At 41.2% G+C, this 18090-nt stretch overlaps 3 non-coding genes across 3 annotated transcripts; all 3 read right to left on the bottom strand.

Moving 5' to 3' along the window:
* Positions 1–8914: 8914 nt before the first annotated feature.
* On the bottom strand, positions 8915–8988 carry Trnas-uga. Its single transcript has one exon. It is a non-coding gene; the product is annotated as a tRNA-Ser (tRNA).
* Positions 8989–9214: 226 nt separating this feature from the next.
* Positions 9215–9288, bottom strand: Trnas-uga. The gene has a single exon. It is a non-coding gene; the product is annotated as a tRNA-Ser (tRNA).
* A 226-nt stretch (positions 9289–9514) lies between these two features.
* On the bottom strand, positions 9515–9588 carry Trnas-uga. Its single transcript has one exon. It is a non-coding gene; the product is annotated as a tRNA-Ser (tRNA).
* Between the last annotated feature and the right edge of the window lie 8502 nt (positions 9589–18090).

The following is an 18090-nucleotide window of genomic DNA, read 5'->3' as shown; positions in this document are numbered from 1 at the left end:
GTGAACAACATATCATTAGAGCTACTGGCAGCATTGCGAGGGCCAGCCCTGACGAAACTCTACCATCTGGTGAACAAAATGTATTAGACAGGCGAAATACGCTCAGATTTCGAGAAGAATATAATAATTCCAATCCCAAATAAAGCAGGTGTTGACAGATGTGAAAAATACCAAACTATTAGTTTAGTAAGTCACGGCTGCAAAATACTAACGCGAATTCGTTATAGACCAATGGAAAACTGGTAGAAACCGACCTTGAGGAAGATCAGTTTGGTTTCCGTAGAAATGTTGGAACACGTGAGGCAACACTGGCCCTACGAGTTATATTAGAAGCTAGATTAAGGAAAGGTAAACCTTCGTTTCTTGCATTAGTAGACTTAGAGGAACGTTTTGACAATGTTGACTGGAGTATTCTCTTTCAATTTCTGAAGGTGGCAGGGGTAAAATAAGGGGAGCGAATTGCTATCTACAAAACCAGATGGCAGTTATAAGAGTCTTGGTGCATGAAAGGGAAGCGGTGGCTGGGAAGGGAGTGAGACAGAGTTGTAGCCTCTCCCCGATGTTATTCAATCTGTATATTGAGATTGCAGTGAAGGAATCAAAAGAAAAATTCGGAGGAGGTATGAAAATCTATGGAGGAGAAATGAAAACTTTGAAGTTCGCCGATGACATTGTAATTCTGTCAGAGACACCAAGGGATTTGGAAGAGTAGTTGAACGGAATAGATAGTGTCTAGAAAGATGGATATAAAATGAGCATCAACAAAATAAAACAAAGATAATGGCGTGTAGTCGAAGCAAATGGGGTGATGCTGAGGGAATTAGATCTGGAAATGAGACACATAAAGTAGTAAAAGAGTTTTGACATTTGGGGAGAAAAATAACCGATGATGGTAGAAGTAGAGAGGATATAAAATGTAGACTGGCAATGGCTAGGAAAGCGTTTCTGAAGAAGAGAAATTTGTTAACATCGAGTATAGATTTAAGTATCAGGAAGTCGTTTCTGAAAGTATTTGTATGGAGTGTAGCCATGTATGGAAGTGAAACATGGACGACAATTAGTTTGGAAATGAAGAGAATAGAAGCTTTCGAAATGTGGTGCTTCAGAAGAATGCTGAAGAGTAGATGGGTAGATCACATAATTAATGAGGAGGTATTGAATAGGATTGGGGAGAAGAGCAGTTTGTGGCACAACCTGACTAGAAGGTTGGATATGTTCTGAGGCATCAAGGGATCACCAATTTGGTATTGGAGGGCAGCGTGGAGCGTCAAAATCGTAGAGGGAGACCAAGAGATGAATACACTAAACAGAATCAGTAGGATGTAGGCTGCAGTAGATACTGGGAGATGAAGAAGCTCGCACAGGATAGAGTAGCATGGAGAGCTGCATCAAACCAGTCTCAGGACTGAAGACCACAACAAGAATAACATTCAGAGCGCAAGCCCTTGAAGCTATGTTGTTTTTTTTTCGCGCTTTGCACTGAATTACTGACAAATTAACAAAACGTTATTATTAAATTTTGGTTTTAAGACATATTCCTGCAGTTCGTTAGTAATATTGCTGAAATCCGGAATTACCATGTGCACGGAAAATACATGGAATGCCCAGGTCCCTTTAACTAATATCATTTATTCTTGAACATCAGCAGCATTTAGATTTATACATTTTATCTAATAACAGGCACTCTTTGAAAGACAGATAGAAACTGATGTTAATTTGCCGTTACGGACGTCAAAAATGGTGAGTAATATCGCCGTTAATATTACAACAATAACCTCAAAGAAATTCAAGAATAAGATCTTAGCAGTATAGGTCTCTTTTAAAAATATAGAAGGAACAGTATTAAATAAATTAGCCATTAAAATTATTGGAACAGTTCTAGATAAATTTCTTCAAGCGAATTTAAATTCGAGACGTTCGACGGACTCCCAAAAGATGAATATTGACAAAGATATCATAGTGAATACCCAAACTCTTACGCAAAAGGATTTGCAGTGAGAGTTAGAACAAATATACAATGTATATTAAACATTAAAGAGAGAATTTCCTGTGTGATGACAGTTCATCAAAGGCCTCTTGGCCGACGGCAAAATTTCATTCAAGTGCAAGTCATAACGTACGATACTCAACTTCAGAACAGATAGCCAATGACGCGCGACTGCAAGCAAACAGCAAGCCGCGCTAGGAAGTGCTCGAGAGTCCTGAACAAGGCCGGAAGTATGCCAGGCCCGCGAGGCGAGAAGCTGCCTTCGCGGAACACGCTCCCAGTAACTTGGTAAGTACAAAGCAAGAAAGATGTGTTTCTCACTGCATTAGACTACAAGTAAGGTTACAGTTTTACCATGATTGCTCTTATAGAGCGTTTCAAATAACGCTCTAGGAAATAAGCTTCGCTAACAGGGGACTACAGAAAGGGAGCTGTAAGTTCTTCCGGGAAGAAATGTAACAAACAACTCTCTAAGGTCTTACCATTCCGGAGCTCACAACATGCTTAAAAGTGCTGGATAATAATATTACTAGAGAATCCACCAGCTTCTAAAACATCGTGAAACGAACATTAAATCAGAGCAACTGGATCTTTTGCACAAGAATTTTGAAACCAACGTATTTTTTTTTTTTTAATGTATAGAAGAGAAAAGTGCTGGATAATAATATTACCAGAGAATCCACCAGCTTCTTAAACTTCATAAAAACGAACATTAAATCAGAACAACCGTATCTTTTGCACAAAAATTTTGAAACCAACATAATTTTTAAAAAATGTATGCAGGTTGTTACAAAAAGGTACGGCCAAACATTCAGGAAACATTCTTTACACACATATAAAGAAAAGATGTTATGTGGATATGTGTCCGGAAACGCTTAATTTCCATGTTAGAGCTCATTTTAGTTTCGTCAGTATGTACTGTACTTCCTCGATTCACTGCCAGTTGGCCCAATGGAAGGAAGGTAATGTTGACTTCGGTGCTTGTGTTGACATGCGACTCATTGCTCGTCAGTACTAGCATCAAGCACATCAGTACGTAGCATTAACATGTTAGTGTTCATCAAGAACGTGGTTTTGCAGTCAGTGCAATGTTTACAAATGCGGAGTTGGCAGATGCCCATTTGATGTATGGATTAGCACGGGGCAATAGCCGTGACGCGGTACGTTTGTATCGAGACAGATTTCCAGAACGAAGGTGTCCCGACAGGAAGACGTTCGTAGCAATTGATCGGCATCTTACGGAGCACGGAACATTCCAGGCTATGTCTCGCGACTGGGGAAGACCTAGAACGACGAAGACACCTGCAATGGACGAGGCAATTCTTCGTGCAGTTTACGATAACCCTAATGTCAGCGTCAGAGAAGTTGCTGCTGTACAAGGGTACGTTAACCACGTCACTGTATGGAGAGTGCTATGGGAGAACCAGTTGTTTCCGTACCATGTACAGCGTGTGCAGGCACTATCAGCAGCTGATTGGCCTCCACGGGTACACTTCTGCGAATGGTTCGTCCAGCAATTTGTCAATCATCATATCAGTGCAAATGGTCTCTTTACGGATGAGGCTTCAGTCCAACGTGATCAAATTGTAAATTTTCACAATCAACATTGTGTGGGTTGACGAGAATCCGCACGCAATTGTGCAATCAGGTCATCAACACAGATTTTCTGTGTACGTTTGGGCAGGCATTGTTGGTGATGTCTTGATTGGGCCCCATGTTCTTCCACCTACGCTCAATGGAGCAGTGGCCAGCAGATTAAGAGAAGTTGCTCCAAAGTCACACTGAGCACGCAGGGCATACACTGTTGAGAAGTCACAGATCCAAGTAGCAAAGCATGCATGACGACTCAATGAAACATGAACACGAACATCTGTTCAAACGGCTCCTAGAGCGGAAAATCTGTTCGCAGAGCGGAACAACTAGTTTCGCGCACCATACGTGCACCATACGTTGCGCTCTTCCCAATCCTGGCTGAGGCGTGGTGCTTATCCACAGCCCGTATGCGTCGCTCCTTGCTTTGCTGGTGCCTGCCGCCTCTACGCTGTACTCCCGTCAACTGCCGGCTCTGCGATCTTCGAAGGCCTATCTGTCCAGATCTGAGTCCTCCGCTTTTGGAAACGAGGCGAGGCAGCGATAACCCCACAAGGATTAATCACGACCCCTGGTGAGACGCTAGCTATCCATAGTGACATGAGACGCCACGACTCAACTGCTTCCTCGCAAGAATTATGTTTTTCAGAGTCCTATGAACGTCAAAGAATCATTATTTACGTGTTTTAATGGCGTCATAGGTTCCAGCCCAACGCATTTGACTTGATAGTATAATTACCTACAGAACACGATCCTAATCATCTCACCGAAGAAAGCTGTCGCCATACAAGTTTTAACCATTCTCGACATTGGAGCACATCTTAACCAAAATATGGGTGTCAAAAAATTTCGCACTTTCTGATATGTCTTGCGCAGGATGAGCCGCAATAGCAACACAGTCCACATAAACAACTTACTATAATTATATTTAAATATCTAGGTGAATGTTTTAGTTGGAGCACTTTCGTCGCTTTGTGACAGATGGCGCTGTAATACTCACAAACATATGGCTCACAATTTTAGACGAACAGTTGGTAAAAGGTAGGTTAAAATACAGAACTTAGGTACGATATTAAATTTTATTTCGGTTCTTCCAATGTGATACATGTACCTTTGTGAACGTATCATTTCTGACAACGCATGCTGTTACTGCGTCATTACCTGTAAATACCACATTGATGCAATAAATGCTCAAAATGATGTTCGTCAACCTCAGTGCATTTGGCAATACGTGTAACGACATTCCCCTCTCCGCAATGTTCCACATGCATTGACAATGCTCTGACGCATGTAGTCAGGCGTTGTCGGTTGACCACGTTAGCAAATATTCTTCAACTTTCCCCACAGACAGAAATCCGGGACGTCAAATCTGGTGAACGTGCGGGTGATTTAGATTGCCATCGATAACATGGGGGCCAATCATACTTCTTCCCATAATGCCGCACCATACATTAACCCACCAAGGTCGCTGATGTTCCACTTGTCGCAGCCATCGTGGGTTTTCCGCTGCCCAATACTGCATATTATGCAAGTTTACGTTACCGCCCTTGGTGAATGACGCTTCGTCGCTACATAGAACTCGCCAAATAAATCTGTTATCGTCCCGTAATTTCTCTTGTGCCCAGTGGCAGAACTCTACACGACGTTCAGAGTCGTCGCCATGCAATTCCTGGTGCAGAGAAATATGGTACGGGTTCAATCGATGTTGATGTAGCATTCTCAAGACCGACGATTTTGGGATTCCCGATACTCGCGCAATTTGTCTGGTACTGACGTGCGAATTAGCCGCGACAGCAGCTAAAACACCTACTTGGGCATCATCATTTGTTGCAGGTCGTGGTTGACGTTTCACATGTAGCTGAACACTTCCTGTTTCCTTAAATAATGTAACTATCCGGCGAGTGGTCCGGACATTTGGATGATGTCGTCCAGGATACCGAGCAGCATACATAGCACACGACCGTAGGGCATTTTGATCACAATAGCCATACATCAACACGATATCGACCTTTTCCGTAATTGGTAAATGGTCCATTTTAACACGGATAATGTATCACGAAGCAAATACCGTCCGCATTGGCGGGATGTTACGTGATACCACGTATATATACGTTTGTGGCTATTACAGCGCCATCTATCACAAAGCAAAGAGTGTGGTCCAACTAAAACATTCATATATCTTTACGTACTACACAAATATGTAATAGAAAATGGGGGTTGCCATTAAAAAAAACGCAGTTGATATCCGTTTGACCTATGTCAGCGCCATCTAGTGGGACGACCATAGCGCCATCTGGTTTCCCCATTCAAGCTAGACGAGTATCGTTCTTTGCAGTTTTTTCGTTTGATACTTATTTCATGAGATATTTGGCTCTGTCACTATCAATGGATCACCCTGTATACAGCCAGAATGTTAATAAATGCATATCAATTAACTTACGAATTTATCATAATTTATTACACCCTTATATTACCACACAGCAATGCATCTGTTACTAACACGTGAGAATGCAAATAGTTGTCGTGATGAAGCATGTAGGTAGCTGGCCTTTACCTTCTGAAAATATGGGTATGCCCTTTTCTAGGCTATAATAGACGCACGGATAGGAAAATACATCATTTTTGTACTCGATAGGTATATTAAGCTTCGCTGTTAGTGACGTGCCGAAAGTACTTACATTTTACTCTTCCAAGTGCAGTTCTTTAATTTAATAAGATACAATCTGGAAAAAAACACCATTGGCTTCATGTATACAACTCATTTGTTTCACTGGAGCAGAGCGGATTTAATTTTGTTTTTCATTATCAAGTACTGCCTAAACGCAAGTATCATTTAGATCTATCAAGTGCGTTCCACGTTATCACATATCTGAAAAGCTGGCAGTTTCTAACAATAATGGTCGGCGAGAAGAATGACTAGAACATGCGATATAACCACGTAATAACATGGAAAGGTATGAAATCAAATGACGCCAAAGGAATGTTCTTAGTATATTTGCTTTTGACTGCCACGCAGCTGATACACAGTACTTACAGGACTAATCAGGAATCCTTGGGTGGGATTTTCTTGTAAGTCAACGCGACTAGGCCTGATGTATCCTCTTGGCTCTGCAAGCGCAGTCCATCTGGATCAGTGTCAGACAACTCAGGGACTCTAAGTCTGCGTGACAAATTACTTAATTACTTCTAGAGGCCATGCCTTGTACTTTTTCCGCAATGTGGCACCTTTTCTTTGCAGATATTCCGTAATCTAGTGTGATTATCACGACTCAGCTCTGAGAGATTACTCTCCGTCTTTCGTGTTCTTGCTTCGTAACACAAGTTTTCTAATGTTAATGTTACTTACATTCATTAATTTGAATTTTAGTACTTTACTGTTGAGTCATAGCTAGAACATTACGTTACTGAAATTAGATAATTGAAATACATTCTATGGAATATAACTATGTATGACAGAACGTAAATACGAAATTTTAGTTCCAGGCGTTTTATACTGTGTACTGAAATATCTGAAAAGTGAAATGAGATTTCTTAATCATTAAGATATACAGCTCTGTCTCTAGGTAGAAGGAGCAGCAATTTTCATTTCTTCCATATTGTTCCAAGTGGGAAATGTAATGGAAATGTAATGGACTACACAGTAAAGGAATATTTGTTGCTGGTTTCTAATTTAAGGACGGTTTCGATTAACACATTCCAAGAGAATGGATTTGTTTCGCGAATAAAAACAGCTCTATTCAAGTTTAACAGAACCTTATATTTACAGGAAGTAAAGTAGAATGGCAAAGCAAGGAAATTGACACTGAAATTTTGCTTCAACTACGTTTGATATTATTTCACAAGCTGAAAAATGATATACAAACACTAAATGTGAATCTAAAATATAGTTCTCCTGAACCTGGATGAAGGACAGTTTGGATACAGACCTGTAGTAGGAACATGAGTAGCTGTTCTAGACCTCAGAACCCAAATTTGGAGAAGACAAGAGTTTGACAGATACACTTACGAACCCTTTATTATTGTTATTCACGTATGGGCCCAATAGGACCAAGCGAGGTACAATACATCAATGCCACTTTTTCTGATTGGCCTTCCTTTGTGCCCAAATTTGTTTCATCCTTTAAGAATGATCTCTCTTTCTTTCATAATATGACAGTGTCCCAGTCCGTTTTTAAATTTCCCTCTGACCAACCTTCCAAACAAATATATTTTGCCTCAATGGTTTTCATTCCGCAACGTCTGCCTAAGTGATACCGGTTACTTCAAGATCTTCCTTTTGTCGCAGCGATCTATTTCGTTGGTTCAGTTTTGGCCAACTTCTATTTTCGCAGAATTCTGCTATTTGTTTTGTCAACCTAGAGGGTACCATTCTTTTTATGGGTCCTTAAAATTTAAGTCTTCGTTTTCTCATGTCACCATGTATGTCTGTGAATTCTTCTATTTCCTTATTATCAACTCTGCCTATAACTTTATCCATCAGTAATTTTGGGGCCTAATATTTCCCTAATGTTCTTCCTGTCATTATTTTGAATTCCTTCAATAGCCATCTCTCCATTTAAAATTAAAGTCTCTGCTCCATAAAGACATTCCTGTTTGTTTACAGTGCTGTAAAGCCTAAGTTAAGTGAATTTGAGAAATGGTTTTTTACTATACATATTTTGTGTTAATCTGAATTCTGTTGCCATTTTTTGACAACAATCTTCGTTAGTAGCTTTTTCGAGACCGCTTTCTTGTATTATTTCCCCCAAGCAATTAAACTGAGGAAGCCTTTTTATTTTTCCAACGTTTGTTTTCAAAAACTTCGGTGCTTGTGCGTTGCATGTAATTTATTCCGTTTTTTCGAACGATATTTGTAGTCATTCTTTTTCCGCAACTGTAATGTCCTGTCCACTCGTCTGATTTTGGGTGCCTAGGAAGCTGTTTTATCGGATCTCTAGGCAACAATTTAAGCAACTCGTATTAAGTTACCAGAATGAGATTTTCACTCTGCAGCGGAGTGTGCGCTGATATGAAACTTCCTGGCAGATTAAAACTGTGTGCCCGACCGAGACTCGAACTCGGAACCTTTGCCTTTCGCGGGCAAGTGCTCTACCAACTGAGCTACCGAAGCACGACTCACGCACGGTACTCACAGCTTTACTTCTGCCAGTACCTCGTCTCCTACCTTCCAAACTTTACAGAAGCTCTCCTGCGAACCTTGCAGAACTAGCACTCCTGAAAGAAAGGATATTGCGGAGACATGGCTTAGCCACAGCCTGGGGGATGTTTCCAGAATGAGATTTTCACTCTGCAGCGGAGTGTGCGCTGATATGAAACTTCCTGGCAGATTAAAACTGTGTGCCCGACCGAGACTCGAACTCGGGACCTTTGCCTTTCACGGGCAAGTGCTCTACCACTGAGCTACCGAAGCACGACTCACGCCCCGTACTCACAGCTTTACTTCTGCCAGTACCTCGTCTCCTACCTTCCAAACTTTACAGAAGCTCTCCTGCGAACCTTGCAGAACTAGCACTCCTGAAAGAAAGGATATTGCGGAGACATGGCTTAGCCACAGCCTGGGGGATGTTTCCAGAATGAGATTTTCACTCTGCAGCGGAGTGTGCGCTGATATGAAACTTCCTGGCAGATTAAAACTGTGTGCCCGACCGAGACTCGAACTCGGGACCTTTGCCTTTCACGGGCAAGTGCTCTACCACTGAGCTACCGAAGCACGACTCACGCCCCGTACTCACAGCTTTACTTCTGCCAGTACCTCGTCTCCTACCTTCCAAACTTTACAGAAGCTCTCCTGCGAACCTTGCAGAACTAGCACTCCTGAAAGAAAGGATATTGCGGAGACATGGCTTAGCCACAGCCTGGGGGATGTTTCCAGAATGAGATTTTCACTCTGCAGCGGAGTGTGCGCTGATATGAAACTTCCTGGCAGATTAAAACTGTGTGCCCGACCGAGACTCGAACTCGGGACCTTTGCCTTTCACGGGCAAGTGCTCTACCACTGAGCTACCGAAGCACGACTCACGCCCCGTACTCACAGCTTTACTTCAGCCAGTACCTCGTCTCCTACCTTCCAAACTTTACAGAAGCTCTCCTGCGAACCAGGTTCGCAGGAGAGCTTCTGTAAAGTTTGGAAGGTAGGAGACGAGGTACTGGCAGAAGTAAAGCTGTGAGTACGGGGCGTGAGTCGTGCTTCGGTAGCTCAGTGGTAGAGCACTTGCCCGCGAAAGGCAAAGGTCCCGAGTCTCGGTCGGGCACACAGTTTTAATCTGCCAGGAAGTTTCGTATTAAGTTAGTTCATTACAGCGAGTTAAATTGACAATACTTAATTTTCGTATTCACAAAGGTGTGATGTAAGCAAATGGCGACATCCAAATAATCAATGTCTTTGGGTACATACAATATCAATGCAAGCACAGCAAAGCATTTCATGTCATTGCTGTAGCGTTTGTACGATGGCTCGTCTTTCACTGTGCCCGCGGCTAGGCGGCGTGGGTCTTATATTCTCTAAGTATAGATGCCACTCCTGTCTTGGTGTCGTCCTAGTCAGCATAGTATTGGCTGACGTCGTCTCACAGCCCTCTCTGCTCTTCCGCTCTTCATCGTGATTCCGGCGCTTGTCGTTGCGTCAGAACAGCAACTAATTTAGGAATTTCAATCTGTTTGTGAGCTGTGGTAATACACCAAGTTAAAATTACCAGATCATATGCAAAGACGAGGCAATCTGCTCTAATACTAATTCTGTCTAACTTGATTGATGGTTCTATAATTTGATTCAGCTTTTGCTCTCTCCATTCTGTAATCACCTCTTCCAAAACACACATAAACAGTAATGGGAAAGTCCATCTTCCTGTCTCATACCAGTCTCTGTATCAAACGGTTCTGAAATTTCTCCCATGAACTTACCTTTAGAGATGGGGTCGGTTAACGATACTTTATCAGTTTTAGAGTTATATTATCTAGCCCTTGAACTCTTAAAATTTGGATATGAGGTTCACGATCAGCTCAGTCCTACGCCTTTTTAAAATCCACAAATGTGAATACAATAGTCTTACCAGAAATTCTTTGGTTTAAATGGTTCAAAAGGCTCTGAGCACTATGGGATGTAACTTCTAAGGTCATCAGTCCCCGAGAACTTAGAACTACTTAAACCTAACTAACCTAAAGACATACACACATCCATGCCCGAGGCAGGATTCGAACCTGCGACCGTAGCGATAACGCCTTTCCAGACTATAGCGCCGAGAACCACTCGGCCACCCCGGCCGGCAATTCTTTGGTGCCTAAGGATTAGTTTTAGATTAAGAATTTGATCCATACAGGATCTGTTACGTCTAAAGCCTGCTTGATATTCACATCTTTTAGGTTCTAACTGTTCTTTGGCTCGATCAATTAAACTGTGCGAGGTAACTTTTTATGTGACCAGGAGAAGAGAGATTCCTCGGTAATGATCAATGTGGTTCTACCTCCTTTTTTATGCAATGAATGAATTAGGGCAGCTTTCCAGGCCTCAGCTATTTTCGCAGTTTCCCAGACACATTCTATTAGTTAAGTGATTTCTTTTATAGTGTTATAGCCAGCTGATCCTAACAGTTCTGGAGTTAAACCGTCTTCTACGTATGCCTTACCGTTTTCAACTCTCTTAATTTGTTGAATTAATTCGACTTCGTCACGTTCAATAACGTTAGGATTGGTGTTAGCAGTCTTCTGTGGTAGGAATTTATTCGCTGGCTCTGGACAGTTAAATAGTTTTTCAAAATAACTAGCAAGTGCCTTACAATTTTCCTGCTTGTTAAGACCCCAACAGCCATTTTCATTTTTGAAGCGAAGACTTTGAGGTTGGTAATCAGTTAGTTTTGTTATAAATGTTTCATAAAAGTTTATTTTATTATTCTTTTGGAAGTAGTTTTTCGATTTATAAAAGTAGGGCATTTTCGTAGTCTCTTTTAGTCTGTCGGATTAATATATATGTTTCTATTTTTCTTACAGTTAAAAAGATGTTGTGGGTATTTTTGGCTTTGTTACTATTCCAATTTTTTTATTGCCTCATGCCTAGAATGAACTGCTGTTTCACAGTTCTCTTTCCAGCAAGGGTGTTTTGGCTTCTTTCGAAGCGGAATTAAATTTGGTGCTTGTGCCTGTGTGCTTGTGATTAACTTTCCTTTCAGCCTTTCCCAATTGTTGGATTGTTTATCGTCAAGTTCGCTTGTTGCAGTTGTGGTTATTTTAGCATTGTCAAATTTGGGGATAAAATTTTTGTTTTGAAAAGTTTTTGAGGTTCATGTTTTACTTTAATTCGCATTAAATAATGGTCAGAATCTACAGTAGCCTTTGCTAACGTGGACGTTTAAAATTTCTTTGTAATAAGGATAAGAAATTGCATTATAACCGATTTGAAATTAAACAATAAATGTATTTGGGTCCTGCCAAGTATTTTGTTTACAAAGTTATTTTTAAAGAATTGTTGACATGATTTTTTGGTTAAAATTTTTGCGTACGCCTCCTGGGCCAGAGTCAATGGAGATAAAAGTTTTCTGAGTATGATACCGTGTCATATTGTATAAAACTACTGCTGGGGCAAACCAACGTTACGGCCGTGATTGGAGCGGCCTTCTTCTGGATCTACTGGTTCGTTCCATTCCCTTATATTTGATTATTCCTGTTCACTGCATATGCCTTTACGTCATAATAATAATAAAAAGTCCATTTCATTGGTCACTTAAGGAGTAAGGAGAGGGAAATTTATTTTAATAGGTTACTGCGGTGTAGGGAGAGCGTAACCTCTGTTGTCTATTGGTTAATGTCTTATGTACCGTGATTGGTGGTCACCGGTGAATGCTGGCCGTCATCCGCGCGGCGGCAGTTACTCGCCGGTAGTGCTTGCGTCTTGTGTTGACGGTGTGGTCTGTTGGGCTCTGATTGCTGGCGGGTAAGATTCATGTTCTTAGGGTGTTTAAGTATTCAGATGGTTTCTCTGATTCTGCATTTCGTCATAAAGGGTTGCATGGCCAAGACACAGGATTCGCTGAATTTAGTTTTCCACAATCTTGCTGAAGTTCTGCGACTGCAGATTTGTTGTGTTGCCCTAGACAAATATAGCGCTCGTGTTCCCGAATGCGCTTTGCTATTGGCCTGCCAGTCTCGTCGATGTATGCCTCTCCACATTCGCATTCCACCTTGTAAACGAGTGCAGTGAGTAATGCATCGCCTTCTCCTTAATGGAGCCCAGCTCGTCCTGGGCCCCAACCGGGTGAAGGTGTTTGCCTATTCGGTTAGTAACATTTTTCACATAAGGTAAGCGCACTGCTGGCTGCAGTTTGTCTATTTCTTGTTTATCTTACTTACTTCTATTCGTCGACAAGGCTGTGTGGATCGGTTTATGGCTATGGCCATTGGTTAGAAACGTTGTGCTTAGCCTTCTAAGCAAGTTTCAACAAGTATTTGATCATTTCGATTTCTCCATTTATGCGCAGGAAATGCACCCACCGTTTTCTTATATTTTTGCTCCTTACCTAATTGAGCATTAAAATCATCCATTAAAATTTTAACACGGTTTGAGGGCATCCCGAGGCGATGTTTACTAATGTTTCCCAAGTTTCATTAATTTTTTCAAGTTTTGTACCGCTATCCTCGTTGACTATCATATGGACATTAATTAATGTATGTGCCTTATTTGCACCTTTGAGAGAAATTCTCATTAGTCTATTTTTAATGGGTTTTTACCTCTGTCATAGTATTTAAAATATTTTTGGAGACTAAAAAGGCAACTCCTAGATAAGGTGCATTATTAACTATTGGTTTATCATTTTTACTTTTACAAAGACGACAATTACCGAAATCCATGGTACCATTGTCCGTCATTCGTGTTTCTTGAAGTGCCAAAATTTGAACCTTCAGCCCTTTTAATGTATCTCCGGATTTATGAAGTTTACCTGGTTGAAAAAGCGTTTGTATGTTATTTACTGCAAAAAAGTGTGTTTGTTTTGGTTTAAGATGGCCAGAAGACTCCATCTTCCTCTGTTGCCAGGCACTGCATATTAACCTGGCCGCCCAGGAATCAAAAGGATCAGTTGCGCCTGTAATACTGGCGGTGTATTGACCACCGGGGGTAATACTGTGATTGCAAAAAATGCTGCATCATGGTTGTACCTGGAATCAGGTGTAGTTGAGTACATTCACTGAGTGAACTCAGAGTGTTACGACTGGAAGGGTTAGTTCCAGAATATAAGTTTCAGCCGCACCACTGATGTACAGACACTGATTACTTTGACGCTTACTACAAGACAGACGCAAGGTGGATTTGGTTTTATTTTGCCTTATTCCTGGACTGCTTATTATGTATTCGCAGGTGTCACCAAACGTGGTGGAACGTTCACTATCCGCCACCTGTGACTCGTCCAATGTCCAATATCTTAGGCTTTCAGTTGCAGATTCTTGAATCTTGCATACGTACCTTTTATTGATATGGGGGAGGTATTTGGTAATATTTAGCGGATGGAAGTCTTCAGAAACATCATGTATATACTTTTGTACTGAAGAGAGCACATTTAAACTTCTTCATGAACCGTACAGTTACCTTAAAACTAATGGAACCGTGAAAAAAAAAAAAAAAACAAATATCCTGGGACGCTGAAGGCAAGGATGTCTCTAATCAACGTACGTATTCAATGCCTTTGTTGAAAATCTATCGGTAACCTTTAAATCACACACACCAAAAATGAAGATGAGCAGACAGCATAGCCATAGGTGCTTACGTGGGGAATGATAGGCAGGAGCTGGTGAAACACTTGTGAAATATTTTGGGAAGGCTTTAATTAATGTAAACAACTGTCATAGAATGTTTTAAAAAGAAACTAGCATGGACGTATTAAAACAGAAAGAAACAGTAAATAAAAGATGTGAACGTGTTTTGTTCCTTTGGTAATGCTGGTAACAGGTGTTCCATGGAAAATAGAAGAATAAGTGCTTTGGCTAAAAAAGCATCAGCCGCAAATAAGCAGCTTCTAGTAAAAAAACCTTTAAACGACTAGAAAGGGAAACACTGCTGAATTTATACACCTGGGCTGTGTTACTGTATGGCTGCAAAAGTTTTTCTCTCTTAAAATAGGATATAATAAGACTAGAAATGTAGTAAATTTGTATAGGGAGGATGACAAAATGTGGCGACAGAAAGTAAGACAACTGAAGCACCAATGAGAGTTTGCAATGCACTTAAACTGCTTACAATATTTTTCCACGTTGTTGCGCATAACAACTTCCTTAGAACGGATTGTGGAGAGGAAATAAATGGAAAACCATGAGCTGGATTATAAAATGAATATTGCAGAGCATGGTGCTCTGAAAGCAGAGAGAAATAAGTGAAGATAAAATTAGTCTGCAGTAACAGGTAGTGTTGACTAAGAAGTTGCAAGAATATCAACGAAGCACTCAAATATGTAGTAGGCAACGTGATTTGCATATTTTGATTTGTGTTTGGGTTACAGGATAAGTGCAATGCATCTGTTAGGAAATCGAAAACAAGACGCTAGTTCTACAATTGTAGTCAAGTGTTTGAAGTCTATATCCATTTACGCGTTGACTGTATGACGTTCGCAGTCATTATTTATTCCATACAATCAGTTGATGTCAGTGAAGAGCCATTATCAGTATACATAATCCACAGACACACACACACACACACACACACACACAGACACTTATACTACACCCGGACGAGCAAGTTACGAGTAAGCACTTCAAGCTGGCACATAACAGAAATCAGCTGACTGTGTGAAGTAAATGACAGTGGACGTCATAGCAGCAGAGTGTAAAATGAAATTGCCCTTTAATAAACTTGTGTCTGTGTCAAGTGATAGGAAAAATCTTATCGAATTTTATCCAGTCGGTAGTAATTGTTTTTGCTGCTATCCAGTCGTTTGTGCTGGATTGCCACTATATTTGCCTCGATGCACTCTCCTGCTGACGGTAGCAGCTCTAAGAGCTGTAGGGGGTGATATGCCCTACCTTTTCTACATAGTTACACGTATCTTCTCTTTCCGTCATAGCGACCTTATGTTAGTGTTGCTTAAAGACTCACTACAGTTTTGATTTCGTAGTAATTGATTATCTCTATCGAAGTTAATCTCATAAATGCATCCCAGTACACAATACAATGTGTATCTTCACATGATGTACCATTGTGATGAACCATCGTACCTCTGATAAACGAAGTACATTACATAATCTGAAAGGTTTTACATTAAATTAAGTATTAGTTACAGTGACAAGAAACATCCTGCAATATTCGTCTTTGATAGAGTGAGGGTTATGAAAGGTTTATACATTAAATGACATAGTAATGAAACACAGCTGATTTGGAATGTTACCACTTGGTGCATTTTGAGCGCAATTTAGTGAAAATTATCTGTTTCTTCGGAATATTCAAATATCCTTGCAAGCTATACACATTAGCGATAAATACTCTCTGATTTCCAGAGATTACTTTATTAAGAAAATCATAGAGAACGTTGAGTCGAATCGAGGCGCAGACTTGGGCAACACTCCTGTTGTCCTATCGTGGCCAGAGGGAGCTGTGCCTTCACGGAATGAGCAGCTTGGATAGCAGACCTGCGGCACAGAGATTGTTTATTGTATCAAAAGTGGACTGGCAATCTTGTATAATAACGTGATCACGACTGGCCTCACCGTTCTTCGTTAACAGAGAGTAAATAATGAATTGTGACTTCAGCTGGTGAAGATTGTGAAAAGGAGGCAATCATAACATCAAGCCACAAGCAGCTGAACGAAATAAAGTAGTTTATGTTGGCGTTGGGTGCCCAGCCGGGTACAGCTGTTTACGAAACACGTTACTTGGATGTCTTCAGGTGATACCTGTAGAATGACGTAATCGCCTATTACTGGGCGCGAGCTCAGGTCCGGATCAAATAAGTTAACCATCAAGGACAAACCAAACTCACACCGGATGCAACACGTGTAGTAACGGATGTGTAATATCTATTACGCACTCTGTGCACCCTGAATAACAGTAATCATAGTGTGAATTTATTCACTGCCAGGCTATTATCGTTACTCGAGTTAACCAGAAAATTTATTGTAGCACACTGAAATGAAATCAGCGTATGGCGGCATCGTTGGCCGGAAGGCCCCGTCAGAGGAAGTTCGGCCACTTAGTGCAAGTCTTATTTCAGCCGACGGCACACCGGGCAACTTGCACGCCGGTAATGAGGATGAAGATGATGATTAAGACAACGCAACACCCAGTCCCCGAGAAGAGAGAATCTCTAACCTGACCGGGAATGGAACCCGGGCCCAGTTGCATGGGAGGCGAGCACGTTACCACCCAACCAAGCAGGCGGACTGTAGCACACTGCTGTGGTATTACGATATATTGTAAACACACAACATAATTTTAATGGCCACGTGTCTATGCGGATAAAAATTTTCTAGATAATAGAATGGCAGAAGACGAGAGTTTGCATTGGACATGGATCACTTTGGATGTTGCGTACATTCCTTTTTCCAGAAGGTGTCATCCCGGCATTCGCCTTAAGCTCTTTACAGTAACATCGACAAACGCACTCGGCAGGATAAGTCACCTAAAACTTCCCGTTCAAATGTTGCTGAAATGGTAAGTGCTATTAATGCGCGATTTTCACATAATGGATTGGTAGTCAGGGATTCGTACTGTTAGCCAATAGACAGATTGTAATAATAGTTATGAAGAGTATTATTGCGCAAACCTACACTTTTTTAAATGGAACAATGCTTATTCACGCTAACAAACTAAAAGTAGAGTAAATTAGAATGTTAGCGGTGTTTGTTCCAGGATTCTAGTGTGAGCCGTATCCTATTGTGAAACATTCCCACACCAATAGTTCTTTGTGCCATTATACCTGCATAATAGCTAGGTATGATCTTGTTCATTTACATTGTGCTTGTGTGTTCCATGAGTGCACTGCAACTTGATAGTCAGATAGGGGGTGACCGTCCTAACGGTAGGTCGTGAGTAGTCGATGGGATTTACCAATGCATAAAAAGCCTAAATACTCATGGTGTGTGGAAATATTAGGACGAATAAAGTTCTTTCTTGTACGGTGTATGCGGCAAGATATCCTAGTAGATGTCAACCATGGCGGTAATCATTTCTCAACCTCTACGTGAATGCGGTAGTGCAACACCTAGACAACGTAACAGAACGGAACAACTGGTGACAGAAGAGAGGGAAATTAGGGTTCTTGCAGTTGATCCGCACGTTAGTTCCCACTTAATCGCAGGAGGAAGTGGCATGAGTCAGCCAAGTGTCCAATGAATTTCCCATCGACGTAGGCTCCATCCCTATCACATCCCTCTCCATGAAGAGCTGTACGGAAACGATTATGAGAATCGAGTTAACTTCTGTACTCGGGCATTAAGACAGGATGTTTCAGATGTATCATATATCTTGTTGAGTGATGAAGCCAAATCTACCAGTAATGGCAGGTAAACCGCCGAAACGTGCGCTATTAGTGGGTTGACTAGCC

Source organism: Schistocerca americana, chromosome 5, assembly GCF_021461395.2.
Source record: "Schistocerca americana isolate TAMUIC-IGC-003095 chromosome 5, iqSchAmer2.1, whole genome shotgun sequence".
Classification (NCBI taxonomy): domain Eukaryota; kingdom Metazoa; phylum Arthropoda; class Insecta; order Orthoptera; family Acrididae; genus Schistocerca; species Schistocerca americana.
Note: the sequence above shows the minus strand (reverse complement) of the source record. Positions and strands in the feature narration are given on the sequence as shown.